This window comes from Leptinotarsa decemlineata, unplaced genomic scaffold, assembly GCF_025532065.1.
Source record: "Leptinotarsa decemlineata unplaced genomic scaffold, Ldec_3_MD MMD2_tig00026330_RagTag_RagTag, whole genome shotgun sequence".
NCBI classification, from domain to species: Eukaryota; Metazoa; Arthropoda; class Insecta; order Coleoptera; family Chrysomelidae; genus Leptinotarsa; species Leptinotarsa decemlineata.
This window is the reverse complement of record NW_027412690.1, coordinates 8,558,859-8,574,551: the sequence shown is the minus strand read 5'-3', so window position 1 is coordinate 8,574,551 and position 15,693 is coordinate 8,558,859. Positions and strand designations below refer to the sequence as shown.

The following is a 15,693-nucleotide window of genomic DNA, read 5'->3' as shown; positions in this document are numbered from 1 at the left end:
CATTTCTACTCGATCGGTATAACTGCCGGATAGAAGATTGTGGCAGAGCCAAAATAAAGTCTGTTACTAGATTTACGATTCGGTTCGCTGGCGAAGCTTTTTTTAACTCAGCCGCAACTACGACCTTCCATCCCTCTGAAAAACAACCACGAACATAACCGGCACGTATCTATCTGTCCTTTTCGATTGAAATCACGCTCCATTCCCTATGCAAAATCCGCGCTCATTCGATTTCCTGATGCGCGAGAGTTTCCCGAACAAAAACAATCCATTTTGCGGCGCGATCGGAATTCAAACAAACCATTTTCTGGATAGCGACTGGATGTGTGTATTTTGCAATTGGGAATGTTTGCACGGGTAACAGTGTGTTCGATCCACTCACAAGCTGGTGGTTTTGTAGATACCCATGTTGATTGATGTAATGAATTACCGAACTGGAATCGTGGTGACATTGTGGACTAGTTTAGCAAGTGTCACTTGGTTGGCATTATTTTAATTCGCCTTCATCGAAGGTCTTCATGCAATTCGGAGAAGAGAAATTATATCATATACGAAGTTGGTCCCGGAAGTAATAATAATAAATAATAAATAGCAGGGATGGCCGCTAACACCCTTGGTCTTTGGTGAGTTGCGCCACCACTTACCCGAGCAACTGGTGCAAAACCGGACCGGCAGTGCAGGCGCACCCGGAAAGGAGAACAGTATTCTTCCTCCGGTGCCGGCCGTGGGTCCACTGAGCTAACCACCCGGTGGTTCCCAGCAATCGAGGAAGGGGCCCCCACAGTCGACCCGCTCGGAGAGGTCAAAGGCAAGATGGTGGGCTCATAACGATGATTTGCCTACCGACGACAACCCTGGCAACGACAACGGACCCTTTGAGTGGACACATGAGCTGAGAGATAGCCTTATGCATTGCTACAAGAGTAGTGAGCCCGCGCGAAGAAGGTACATGGCTAGATTGCATGCTCTGTGGTGTGAAACACATCCGGAGCATGCCGCCTTTTCCGCCCAAAATCTTAAGGATTACGTATCCGATCTTCGGCGGCAGGGCTATATAGCTCCTTCCCAGCCTGCTAACGAAGTGGTAGAAGTGACAGTTCTACTACCCGTTGGCACGGCTGGTGAGGAGCCTCATGCCACCACTGGAGTCAATCAGAACACACAGGGCGCTCCACAGGGTAGGCCCCTGAAGCCACAAGAACTGGCTTGTTTGGATGCGGAGGTTCATAGTAGTCTAACAGAAGAGGCTGACATCTGGCAAATGAACATCGCCGTGTATAGCGTCGTCCAATCGCTTTCTGAATCGGAAGGACGAAATTCCGGCCTTGCGTTTCGGAAGATTAAACGGCGTGTACACAAGATGGAGGCTAAGATCGCGTCGGCGAGACAACACGCGTCTCGTATCAAATGTGTGATGGACTACAGGGCGGCCAATAGGCTTTTCACGCCCGCAGTGCGGCAAATAGCCGCCAATCTACGACGTATCCAACACACTTTAAGTCAAGGTGTGCAGCTGACCACCAAACAGCACTGCCTTGATAGGATACGAATGCTAGTGGCTGCTAAGAAGTTACTAGTGAGGCGAGCAAGAAGTATCGTGGAAAACCTTAGGTTCCGTGAGAAACCTTCTCGCTTATTCCAACAGCCTCCACGTGTTGTGGATAATCCGCCGACCGCTGATCAGGTGGAATCTTTCTGGAAGGATATCTATGAACACCCGCAGCCACTCAACTTAGACCTAGCGCGGTTCGAAGCTTTCAACAGAGCGGAGATTTGTCGATTCCTAAGAATTACAGACCGATAACATGCTTGAATTCGTGTTATAAGTTGTTTTCAAGCATCTTATACACACGAATACTCACCGCAGTTGACTGAGTGTTCGAACGGATATATGAGTAGAGAGGGTCGAAGAGAGGAGTCACTGGATGTAAAGAGAACCTGCTCATCGATAGATGTATAACGCAGGACTCGATACAATATAAGCGTAACCTCTTTATGGCTTGGATCGATTACCGTAAGGCATTTGATACATTTTCGCATAAGCTCATCTTGCATTTGCTCAGATGCCTTGCGGTACCCGACAAAATAGTGAGATGCATTGAACAATTGATGTACTTCCCCCGACAACAGGGAGGTCGTGGTCTTTTGAGTTTGGAGTGTCTACATGACAGAATGGTACTGGATACAGCCTGTAAAGTCGTCAGGAGTTCGGATCCCCGTCTCTGTATGGTCCGTGACCATGAGAGAGCAGGCATTGGAATTGTTATCCATTAAAAAAACTTTGTATTTCAGCTTTCCTCGAATTTTTATTCGGTACTTTGATGAGCTGTCGCCAATGATAGAAAGCGTTGTCAAGAACTATTACATTATTCGCATCCAAATTTGGGATCAATGTGTTTTCAAACCATTCTTCGAAAATATTAGCTTCCATGTTCTTATGATAGTCAACATTGCAGGCCTCAAGTTCTTTCCCACATAATTTCAAAGAATTCGGAACCCATCCTTTACTTCCCCCGCAATGCACAATGCTTAGTCGCGATCCTTTGATTGCAGGCATATTAGGCGTACATATTCGCGAACCATCAGTCCACCCTTTAGTAACTGTGTCGTGAGTGTCATACCAAGTTACGTCCAAATGGAAAATATGCCTTTGTTCTTGTCTATATTTAGTTATTTGTTCTCAGTATTTGTCACGCAGTTCCACTATTCTTCTACTTTCAATAACTGTTGGACGTTTGTTTATTATTTGTAATCTAAATTCTAGTTTCTTTATCCAATTCTGAATAGTTTTGTCACAGCAGCTCACGTTATGGCCGAAAGTATTCAATTTCTTCCTTATAATTTCAATTGTAGGAATCCCATTGCTTTCCTAACAGTCGTATATTGTTTTTTTTTGATGATTTTATTAGATGAACAACTAAAGGTTTTGGTAATCCCGTATCAAATCGCGTCTTGCGTTCATAAGGTTTGTTTTTGACTATTTGACGTACAGTTGAGAAAGGATTTTCAGTCAAATCTGATGTTGCTTGTAAGAGTTTGTTCCTCTCGAAATCAAACTTGAGATGTAGATTCTTATATACATTGAAACATAATTTCTGTGTTTCAGTATTCAAATGCATCCGAATCTTATTCACTGGTATCTCTTTTTCGCATTGTTCACCATCGCTATTGGAATCACTACACCGGAAAAAGTCTGCCTTGTTATCATACTCGTTATTACTATTAGTACTTGTCCAAAGACGCCTCATTTCAAACAGATAACAAACATTTTGAGTAATTATAACTTCACCAATATCGAATTTCAACACTCAAATCGCGATCAGTTCTTGAACTGGACACGACGGCGTTAACCATCCTCGCATTCTCCGATTTCTATTTGTCACCATAACATGACTTCAAATTTAATTTTGTGACTCTTCAGCCAATCATAAAACTCTGTTATTAAAAATTATTCAATACGAACCGCCAATTCTACAGTCCACGTGTACTAGTTCGTAGCCGGTTCATTTCCATGTATTTTTTTTTTTTTGGCCTTTGAGAGTGCCGCCAACTTTAAGTGTACACAATATCGTTTACTTCGACTATACAAAGCGGTACCCAACCCGTTCCAACTCAGGTTTAGAAATTATTACTAAAAGTGCACATGCGCTCAACAAGTTTATTCAATGATGCAGTGTACGGTTTCGAAATGATACAAAACCGTGGTTGGGACAAACTTTATATCATAGCTCATTCAGTAATATAGCTTTCGTAGGTAAATATTGATCTTATACGTTTTCATTATCTTTCGATATACCAAAATGACCTTGAACGCCATACGGTTACACGAACAGATGGTGTAACAGATAATATCTACTAAGTGTATACCAAGCCCTAAATATACCTACATACGATAATAAAATAAGTCCACGCGGTACTAAATTTGTTGGTAATAGGTATTTCCATGGAACTTAACTCAATCAACACATTCGGATTATGAAATTCGATTTGCATAACCGCTCAGACTGAAGTACAGTTAAAAAACACGCATTTGATCGTCGATTTCGGATTTTTAAAGCGATCAAATCACCTGTTGGGCGTATTAAATTCGAATTGATTATCGGTGGCCTATTATCGTCGGCGCCATACTTAATTATCGGAAAAACTGGATGGCGTAAACTAGATTTTTGTCGTTCCCATTAAATCGAAAGTATTATATCACAAGATAGTCACTACTTGGCGAAGTTTGCAGTTATATCGATGCAGATGTAGTGAAAATTGTCACTAATTTGGAATTTTATTTCCTATATCAATTGTTTATTGGGAAGAAAAAAGAAAATAATTTACGATAAAGTTTTAGATCATTTTTATTATTCTAAAACTGATGGAAAATTTTGTCAATATCAAGTAAAAAGCATACATTGCACTTAGGAGTTCAATATCAGTCTTTCTGTCAGGACAAGGTATCGGATTCATTGATTGAAAGCTATCTTCAATCAATCAATCAATCTATGTATTTGCTTATTATCAATATAACACATAATACAAAACATACACATTAATACACACATCGGAAAAGTCTAGGGATATTTTTATAAAATACTAAATATCATAAAAATAAATGCATGAGGTCGTCTAATTTCGATTAAATTGGTACACTCGACCACCCTGTAGATTTCTATGGGTTGAACAAAGCCTGCAAAAACGGTAACTAATCTTTTATCAAGTTTTTTACAAACTGTAGGTTTTCGGCTAAAATAAATAATATGAAAGTGTCGAGTTTCTACATTCTATGCAGTTCTTGCTCAGCAATTGAACTGGAAATATTGTGCTTTAACATGGAACGCCATCACTTACCATTGGCTGAGATGAATAGAGCTGTAGGGCTTCTTTAAGGTGGCATGCGACAAAATGATGTAGCTCTTCGTTTGGGGGTCTCCCAAAGTGTTATCAGTCGATTGTGGCGGCGTTTCCGTGAAACTGGCAGTCCAGCCGAACCACATCCAGGGCGAGGACGCGCTACAACTGCAGTTCAAGACCGATTTTTGGTCTTAACCGCAAGAAGACAACCGACAATCACAGCACCTGAGTTGGTTAACGTGTTGCAGCAGACGCACCAGGTAACCATTGGTCGTGAGACTGTCAGAAATCGACTGCATGAAGCAGATCTCCACAACAGAAGGCCACTTAGATGTCCACCTTTGTCGAGAGGCAATCGCGGTAGAAGATTAGAGTGGTATCAAGAACATCAAAACTGGGATGCAAATGATTGGGCCACAGTTTTGTTTACAGACGAATCCAGATTTGGATTTCATTCTCGTCGAGTAAGACTGTGGAGACGACCTGGAAATAATGAACGTTTGAGACACGTCCGGGAAGTCCACACATACAGAGGTGGTACAGTAATGCTATGGGGCGAAATCATGATCAGCGGCAGAACCGATCTCGTTTTTCCAAATCGCTCCCTCACAGCTCGACAGTACCTCGACACCATTCTTCTACCGATCGTCCTTCCGTTTGCTGGTGCTATTGGTGAAAACTTCCACCTAATGCACGATAATGCTCGTCCACATGTCGCGCGTCTAGTGACTGACTGGCTCACCAACGAAGGAGTTGATGTATTGCCATGGCCAGCACAATCACCGGACCTGAATCCCATCGAGCATGTGTGGGACATGCTTCAACGAAGAATTACTTCGCATATGGGGAACATTCACACCATGTTTCAATTGAGAGAGCTTTTAATCGCTGAATGGGCAAATGTACCTCAACAAGACATTGACAATCTCATTTTGTCGATGCACGATAGATGTAGGGCCGTAATAAACCAGCATGGAGGCCATACTTTGTACTGATTCCAATTTTTTTTGTATTATGATTTTTTTTCGGGGTGCCAAAGAAGAGCCATATTTTTTTTGGTTTTGCTTATATGCGCACTCAGTATTTTTGACCATTTAATAAATTTTGTTGTAAGTTACATTCGTTTAATAATCACCCGTCAACTTTTTTTTCCCTAAAGCGATCTAAAAAAAATTATTACCATTTTTAAAAATATCCCTAGACTTTTCCGATGTGTGTACATACACATTACATACACATTAAAAAAGGCAAAGCATTAAAACTTGCAGTCGACAAATTCACTTATGTCATAAGGGCAGAGATCAACCAGCAGCCCTTTTATACTTTTTTTGAATTTAATCATATTTACTTTCCTCATATAAGGTGGTATATGGTTGAAGAGCCATATCGCCTTAGTAAAAAAGCTCTTATGAGTAATTGTCAGTCGATGTTGTGGCATAAGAAGATTGTGGCCATTTCTGGTCAAATATTCATGGTTGCGATTAACTTGAGGCGTGTTATTTTGTGTCTTGATATAGACAAGACGTTGAAATATATATAGAGCCGTAATGGTTAATATATTAAATTTTTTAAATAGTCTACAGCTGTCAGTTCTTTTTGCTCTTCCCAGGATTCTAATAGCCGTTTTTTGTAAAATGAATATCCTTTCCCAATTAGTTGAAAGTCCCCAAAAAACTAATCCGTGTGACAGCTTAGACTGAAATAACCCCATGTAAGCTGCTCTCGAAACATAAGAGGGAACAAATTCATTGATTCTATGAAGCAGGAAAAGAGTACTGGACAGCTTAGTAGAGAGATTTTTGATGTGGTCTTGTCCGAGCATTTTTGCGTATACCGTATACTGTATACCGAAAACCCACTCATACGGGACAGTATCTGAACCACGAAACCAACCACCATCAATCGACTAAAAGAGGAATCATCAAGACTATATTAGACCGTGCTTTTGGGCTTTGTAATACGAAGGAAGGTCTCGAGAAAGAACTAGACATCATCAAAAATGATCTTCAACGGAATGGCTACTCCAAAGCGATGGTAGAAAAGACTTTGGCTAGAAGACAGCAGGAGACTCGCAAGGAAGAGAAGCCGTCACAACCAGTGCTTGCACTTCCTTACATCAGAGGATTATCGGAGAGGATAAAAAGAGTTGGTTCCAAGTACAACATCAGAACCTGCTTCAGGTCCGGTAACACTATCCGTAGCAGCCTCACGAAAACCAGGCCACCAAACGCGGACTGCGATTCCAAGAATTGCATTTACCGGATACCCTGTGAGTGCAGAAAATCCTATATTGGTGAAACTAAGAGGTCATTGAATGTTCGCATTGCCGAGCACAAGAAACACACACAGCGAGGGGAAACCAGCAAATCAGGAATAGCAGACCATGTTTGGATCCATCAACACAACATCGAGTGGTCCCAAGCTGAGATCTTGCACAGAGAGGAACATTGGTTTAGGAGAAAATTCAAGGAAGCCGCATACATGTTGTCCAACAACGTATTCAGCCAAGCTAGCGTAGAAATACGCAACATATGGAAACCCATCATCAAGCGAAAAATGGCCAACTCCCGCCAAAACGGTCATCTCCCACGGAACCAGTGAAGCGGAAAATGGAAAGCGGGGATAAGTGAAAGTACTCGAACGACCTATAAATAGTCATCTCTCGGAGGAATCAGTCCAGTCATCACCCGAAGACGATTGTAGATACTAACAATCGAAACGTCGTGAACTAACGTGACTTGGAATCTCTCCACTTTTCATTTTCGTTTTCTCTTTTCATTTCTTTTTTTATTTTAATTCAATTGTTCTATTTTTACTTGTATTTTATTTCACTATTATTTCATTTCAGGTTTATTTCGGTTAATATAATTGTTTTTTTCAGCTATTCATTTTCAATTCTTCTTCTTTAGTTGTTTCAGGGATTTCAAATCATTTTATATAGTAGACAATGGAAGTCCGAACTAGTGAAATTCATCATGAAACATTGTCAATCACCTTCAAACAAAAGATGAAGTAAGTTTCCCTGGATCAACCGGAGTATTCTTTAGCTGTTCTGAAATATTGCTACTAATGTTTACAAAATAATCATTCAATTCATTAGATGAGAACCGGGTATCTTGTGGGGATTCTCTAGAGAGGGGCTGCTTGATAATCTGCCAAATGACCCTAGGTTTGTTTACGGATTGTTCTATCTTGCTCAAGTAGTAATTTTTCTTTTGGTTGATAATCTTATGTTTATAGTTTTTTTTTGCAAGTTTTATTTCTGGTGTCAAATCAACGTTCTGGTTACTTTTGTAATATTCGATCAGAAAATGCAGGTTCTCTCAGGTTCTCTTACTAATCAAAAGCAGTGTGTCTAAATAGGAGACAATATCGGGGAAGATAGGTCACTTGAATATGGTGTTCGTCAAGTTACTGTTTCATGGCCACTGCTTTTCAATCTGTATCTCAACGATATTTTCCATATGAAGACAAGTGGGTGGATAGCGAGTTTTTCTGATGCTACTACTGTGATATATAAATTAAATAACTGGGTATCCTTGAAAGCACTTGCAGAAAATGATTTTCATGATAAGATGGACTACTGTCTATCAATCTGAACAAAATTTACTATATAGCGTTCCTACCCAACTGCAAGAAGATGCAATTTCCGTAACTAATAATTCTGTACCAAATACTAGATATTTGGTTAGTGGCAAGGAAAATATTCAAGCCAGAGTTGGATTTGCACTGGACTGGTGTGAAAAATTGTTTTAACGTGGCAAACAATTCAATATCTCAAACTTCTATTGTCTTAACTTGTTCTGTGATCCACACCATCACAAATTTCATCAAACATTTCAATCAGTTCGATCAATAAGCCTATGAGCAATAAATTCAACTCCGACCCCACGTTCTCGTCTACAGTCAAAATCTACACTTTATATTTTATTCTGTTATTTTCGAGAGTTTCTTCTCAGTTTGTAAATAAATTAAGGACCATGTCCCATTGAGTAGCGCCGAAAGCTGTAAATTCAGGTCACCGACTAATAAAACGACCTTTCAAGTCCATGCCGGTCCCTAAATTAACCCTATTCATGAAATGGGGCTGAAGGACTGAAGGCAACCCTTGTTTATCTCGAATCCCCTTCGAAAAGCTCTCCCCCATTCGACCCAGTTATCGAAAATTCCAGCAGTGTCTTCCACATTGGCAGTCCGTTTTGCGGCCCCCTTCGTGGCCTGGTTTTCGACGCGCGGGCTTCATCAACAGCTATGCGGGACGATTGAAAAAACAGTGGGTAGCATTGAGAAAACTTCAGTTTACCTGTGAAAAAAATAAAATATTCAGGTTCTGGTTACCTTTCAGTGGAAGAGCTTCATGAAGCAAAAGCCGAATCGATCCCTCTAAGAAACCCTCCATCACTTGGAAATATTGATTGCAGCTTGAGATATGGTTCTGATACATAATCTGTGAAACATGTTCTTTCTTACGAATCAGTAAGTAGACAGTTGTCCTGAAAATCTTGAGAAGAAAATTGGATGAGATAATTTAGGAAACACTTGCTACATGGATAGCATTTTACAAGTGTTGTTCATGACAAAGAATTTCAAGAACGAGGTTTTAACGATGAACGAGAACGAGAATGTTTTCTACTTATTCATCAAACTCAAACACCTGTTCATGCAGCTGCAGTTTCGTAAGAATGTATCATCTTTCCCTCCAACCAATTTCCTGGACTTTTTAAAGTCCACTAGGTACTCGTTAGGATAACAAGGCTCCGAATTCTTGGGGTTCTTGTTGAATTCTTTTCGTGAGCAAACAAATAGCAGAATCAATACTTCTGACCACTCTGGATTGAATGATTCCGTACTGTCTATAGTTTAACAATTTTCAATTGAAGGTAACTCATATACAGTTTGAACTGAGAGCTAACGGCAACAATGTTAAATGATAGAACTTAATTCTTACCGGGGTCATTTTTATTGTCTATGCATCGCCATTGTAAGTAATTGAAAAGTAAGATGATTCCATAAAATTTGCCCCCGGTAACAAGATAGCTTCTGCATATCGATAGGATGTACGAGCGAATAGGTGAACCAGTTCGTTAAATACTTTGAAACATCGGTAAACTGATCAACACTTCGCAGGTCTATTATATTTGCGTCCTTAAAATGCCATAACTAGTCATTCGGTTTCTTTATTATCAAGCGTCCTTATCTGCATAGGCGTAGTGTGTTCTGTTTCTTGTGAAGGTGACTTTGTTTTGTATTCATGAAATATATTTTATTATATTTATTAAATAGACTGTTATATTTATTAACTTTAAAATATAAGATAGAGTTGGCCGATACTTGTTTTTCAGAATACATTATCATATATTTTCATCACATTCACACTTTATTGTGAGATAATTAGTTGACCTAGTCACTAAACTCAGGTATAACTGTCATTAATTAGTTCCTAGAATATTATTAGTTTCTAGGTAGATAGTAATACTTCAAAAAGTATATATAAATCACAATGTATGTAGAATTCAGTTTGTTAGTGAACACGCTTGGAAAAGCTACTGTGCAGCGAAACACGTGTTGTGAATTTGTTCTAGTGAAAATCTCACAATAAAGTGTTTTTCAAAATACATCAACTTCAAAATTGTTTTTGGGGTAAGTAAACCACTGACAAATAGCTGAATAATATGATTGAATTTTATTATTTTCATAGTATTAAGATGAATGCCGTGTCAGGTCCAAGTAATGTACAAAGAAAGCGGAAGTCGTTAGAAGAAAAACAGATTGTCTGTAGAGTGTACGAAAATTTAAAAAATACACTCCGTACAGTGGAAGCTGTAGCCCAGTGTTAATTTTTAACGGGAATATCCGTGTCGACAATTGAACGCATTGTACGTGAAAAAAAGGTGACGTCAGACAAAGTAACTTGAGTTTCATTATTTTCGGACAGGTTAAGATTTGAACTGGAAATAATAAAATTTATATATACAAATATATATGGATGTTTTTAAATGACGAAAACTGCAATGCCAAGAAAATCTACCTAATGCCTATCTAGCCTACTAGAAGAAAAGAGTAGTTGTTTCGACCCGCCAGATGGCATGTCTAGGGATTCACGTTTTATAGTGTTGAATAAACAACGAACGCACCGAGTGTGGAAGGATGATGAGAACAGCACACATTAACCGATCTGCTCTCGGAACATGAAAGAAAATATCCGTCAGCTAATTAAAAGTTAGAGGTCGACATCTGATTGTTTATTTTCTGATGACAGATGAAAATACTTAAGTTCACCACCAGCGCAGATAGACGATCCAGGGCTTGAAAATACATAAATACAACGGTGAAAATATATACAGATATATCAATGCATGATAACTAAAGTGATTATACTCTTCAGTAACAGGTGAGTAAATGTAACAATATATAATACAATTTTATAATAGAAATACTTATACACATCACGTGAAATCGTCTCTTTCGATTTACAGGAATCCTACTAGTAGTGTAATCTGCAGAAGACAGCATTTATGAAAGTTTTGTGTGCTCTACATGATAGAGTACAATTATGACATCTTAAAGGTAGGTAATAAACATAATAAATATTCTAGAACACCACTAATTCCTTTTTTTTTTCCTTTTCAGAGATTGGTGAGGCATTATTACGGTCCACATGAAAAACATGAACACCCGGTTATCTATATGATGTGAATCTATCCTTTGAATAAAAAAATATTAGTATAACTCGCTTTAGTTCATGATTAGGAACTGTAAGTTGAATGTGGTTCAAGTTGACCAAGTGAAACATAAGCTACACTTTGAAAGAAATAGCATTTGATAAGGGTGGAATAATGCATGGTAAAAGAAAATGCTATGAGGAGACCTAAATAGAACTGTTCAAGGAAAACAACATTTTTTTTCGCTGGTCTGAATTGAAACTCTGTTCTCTGTTGAAACAATGTTTCACTTTGTTCTCACTACCAATAGGAAATCGACAATTTCATTTTTCTTAGGGGTAGATTCAGTTTTTTTCCCGATGATAGAAATCTTTCTTGTGGAAAATGTTGGTTCTACGAAGATTCCGTTACTTCGAAGTTTTCCAGAATCTTTGTAATTTTTTCAAGGGTCTCGATTGTGACCAAGGCTGGATTCGAAAGGCATTTCAATGCCTTCAACGAACACTCTGTAGAGCATGACTTGGCAGCTTGGTAGACAGTTTGATTTTTGTATTTCCTCAACAACAGTTATATCAAATTATTTATTATGGTGATATAATTACAGATCTACATTGAGATAACAACGACCTATTTACTTTCGTTATTTTTCATTTCCATCGAAACGTCGATCGAGTTCTTGCAGAGGTGTCAAATTTATGATACCATCTATAACATTTCAATCCGTTCTAGATTGCTATCTAAACGAATGTACTCGGAACTTGATTACTAGAGCAAGTCGCATGTACTTTCGCTCTCGTTGTTTATTGTTTCTTTGAATATTATCGATGTTACAATAGAACGTGTTTCCTCATGTAAAATATTATTATATTATGTCGTTGTATTTATTTTATAATCTATTGAAATTGTTTCGCTGGAAGGTATCTCGTGATAGAAATCTTCACATGTGCAAGAGGTAGGTAGCCACAGCTGCAAACTTGGTATACATGAAAGCAAAGAACTTCACAATCAGATAATTAGGGATAAACTGCTTGCCAATCCCAACGGATCTAGATCCTTCTGGTCGGTAGCCAAAGCTGTGATTCAGAACTTTACGAAATTCACAATTCCACCATTAACACAAGCGGATGGTTCGATTGCAACAGCCACAGAAAAACCAAATCTACTAGCTGAACAATTTGCGTCCCAGTCCACAGTCGATTTTCTGGAAGAGGCACCACCCACTATCCCCAAATTGGAATCCACAATGCCGGAAATTACTTTTCAACAGCGTCTAGTCAGGCGATTTTTGAAATAGCTCAATATCAACAAGGCATCGGGTCCTGATGAATGCCCGTCATTGTACTTGAAAGTTGCGCAAATGAACGTTGTGGAATTGGCTGCGGTGGTAGTGCGCCCGACTCACGATCGGAAGACCGTGGGTTCGATTCCCGCCTCGACCAGATATTTTTCTCGAGAGAATTTATCTGGTTGAAGCTGGAATGATTCTGCAACCGTGTTAGGAATCACACGTTAAAAGGTAAGACCTCGTTAGTCCTTAGCTTGCACAAGTTTCTCAACTTCTGATTCGTATGGGGGCGACAGCTGATTAATGGAAAAACAGAGAGAAACAGGCAGACAGATAGAACTCGCATCAGTGCTTTCATAAACTAATCCTCGCGATTTCATCTCCACAAACTTCATTTGCGAAATATATCACGACATGTTTCGCTTACACAGTAGCTTTATCAACAGTAATTTGAATACTACAAGTTGCTTGTTACACTAATATTCATATTCTACAGGTAACCATAATTGAGACTACCTCCAACAAATTACCTGAACCTTTACCTGAGGTACCTCTTCAATTATGATCACCTGAAGCATATTACCTCATTTCTACATCGATAATAATTCTTTCTCGGTTTTTCTGAGAAAACAAGTTCAGTAATGGTGATAAATTCAAATCCAGTTGGTCATTCATTAGAATGTTTGAATTCCATTGCCTCCAGATGATTCAGTTTCAAACCTTTATTATCTATGTGTAAAATATCGAACTCTTGGTTAAATATATGATTTTTTTCTAAAAGATGATTTGAATATGTTGAACTTGTTTTGTTATTTACATAGCTCATATGATGTTCCTAGATTCGATTCCTAAATGTTCTGCCAGTTTGACCAATGTATACTTTAGAACACGTCCCACACTAAGGATACTCCTGATTTCTCGAATTTGGATGTTTTATCTTCATCATTTTTAAGTAACTTTCCCAACTTGTTCTATATGCAATTTCAATATCTCGTTTTCTCTAAAATGAAGCCACTTTTTATGTTGTTGGGGGTTAAAATGGACACCAATATGTCTTGTGGCACAATCATGTCGCTGGAACTGTTTCTCAAAAGTATTGTAATTCAGAAGGTGGCTTTCTTAGTAATTTGTTACTGACTTTGATAGTGTCGATAATTTTAAGGCCACCGACCCTTCAAAACTGATTATCTCAAATAATTTCAGATACGAATTAGAGTTTTTTCGATCCATATAATCGTCCACTAGCCTAGAAACGAATCAGCGGCAGTCCCGCAAATTCACACCTGACTGCGTTATGAGAGCTTTTTTTGTTCGATTTTCCGATATAACTGGGAATTTCACGAGGCGTCTCGGTGCCTGGCGTTCCCGTCGCTAAAAATAAAAGATTTGCTGTTAAATTGCGAAATACCTTTTACACGTCTCTTAACAATATCTGCAGGCCACTAGAGTTGTAATGCTCGCTGGCCCAGATTAAAAATTGTTGCCAGAGTTTTGCGCTCGTTCGGTACATTTTTACTCTGAGGGTGGATTATTACTTGAAACTTGTAAACATAAGCTTCATCAGGCAAATTGCTGTTGATTACGCCCTTTTACAAAGTACAGGAACTAAAAAGTTTATACTTGTTCTATCTTCACATTTCCAAGTTTTGAATTCATTTTTCTTTGTTTCACTTTTTGTGTTTCTGTTTTTGGTACGATGGTTTGTTACTCAGATATCATCGAATGAAAATTTATAAATACTTACCCAACTCCGTCGTAACATTTCGATCTAATAATATAAATGGTCTTTCAATAAGCGCTTCCTATTCTTTAAATTTGAATAAACAAAGTGTGTATGAGATACATTCATTTTCGATGAAAATTAGGGTCAGTTGTCAACTGCTCCAGAGCCTATTCAGCGATTACACGTCTTTGTCTATGGTCGTTTACCTTCAGTTCCTGGGTCAGTTGAATTTTGTGCGGGTGCAGGCCCAAATTACGACGCAAAATTCGCCATGTTGTGGTCTGCGGAAGGCCTAGTTTTTGTGAGTGACGCGAAATCGACTGCCACGGATTCTCCTGCACACTCTCACAGACAGCGGTGATGTATATGCACGTGTTGTTGAATGTTATATCCGTCCATGGTGAATTAGCAAAACATATTGAATGAATGACAACTAATTTGACAGGTTGACGGCTTGCAAAGTTTTAAAGTTCCTTCTGGAAGACCCTATATTATTGAAAATTATTCTGATCTGTTTTTATATTATATACAATGTGGTCCACTAAGTGTGCAACAAATGGGAACCTTTTTTATTATCGATTTCTCAGAAAATTTTATTCTTGACAAAAGTTGGTGCATGTTCCAAAACTATACCAAGTGTGCCTGAAATGGCTTTATGACAAACATCATACAGGAAAGGCCAAAAAATATAAAGTTCGTTCGAGAGTAAAGTACCCTTATTTCAAAAAATATAGAAATATGCTGAAGAGAAAACTTCAGGACATTGAACTAAATCTTGTTTTTCAAACATTTTGAAGACTGTTGTCCTGTAAAATGCAAACGTCGTATCACAGTCAGTTATTGCGTGTAAAAATAGTACATGATTTTGACTCTTTGCAAAAGTAGATAAACTTTTTGACGAATATATTTCGGTTTGACTTTGAACTTTTCCTTGCTTTAGAAAGAAAATAGTTTTTTCAGGTAGAGTTCGAGCAGTAAGAAGTACGAGTAAGTCTACATCTTCACCAACAACAATAGTTGTATTTGTCAAATTAAATTGCTCTATAGCTGTTTCAATAGAATATCGGAAGATAAAGATGTTGCTAAAGTTCAACGACGTTGTTCTGCAGCTTTAATATTTCTCGTGCAATCATCATAGCTATCAAATACGACCGTAATTCTGGCACCAAAATGTCTACGTACAT

At 38.6% G+C, this 15,693-nt stretch overlaps 1 protein-coding gene and 1 long non-coding RNA gene across 2 annotated transcripts in view; both read left to right on the top strand.

Annotated features, from left to right (window-relative positions):
- Nucleotides 1-15,693, top strand: part of LOC111511070 (Lysine demethylase 3) — a 701,967-nt gene that overhangs the window by 45,251 nt on the left and 641,023 nt on the right. The gene's annotated exons all lie outside the window — the stretch shown is intronic.
- On the top strand, nt 5,159-13,739 carry LOC141485692 (uncharacterized). The gene is made up of 3 exons (XR_012467353.1): nt 5,159-11,230; nt 11,316-11,406; nt 11,470-13,739. It is a non-coding gene; the product is annotated as an uncharacterized lncRNA (long non-coding RNA).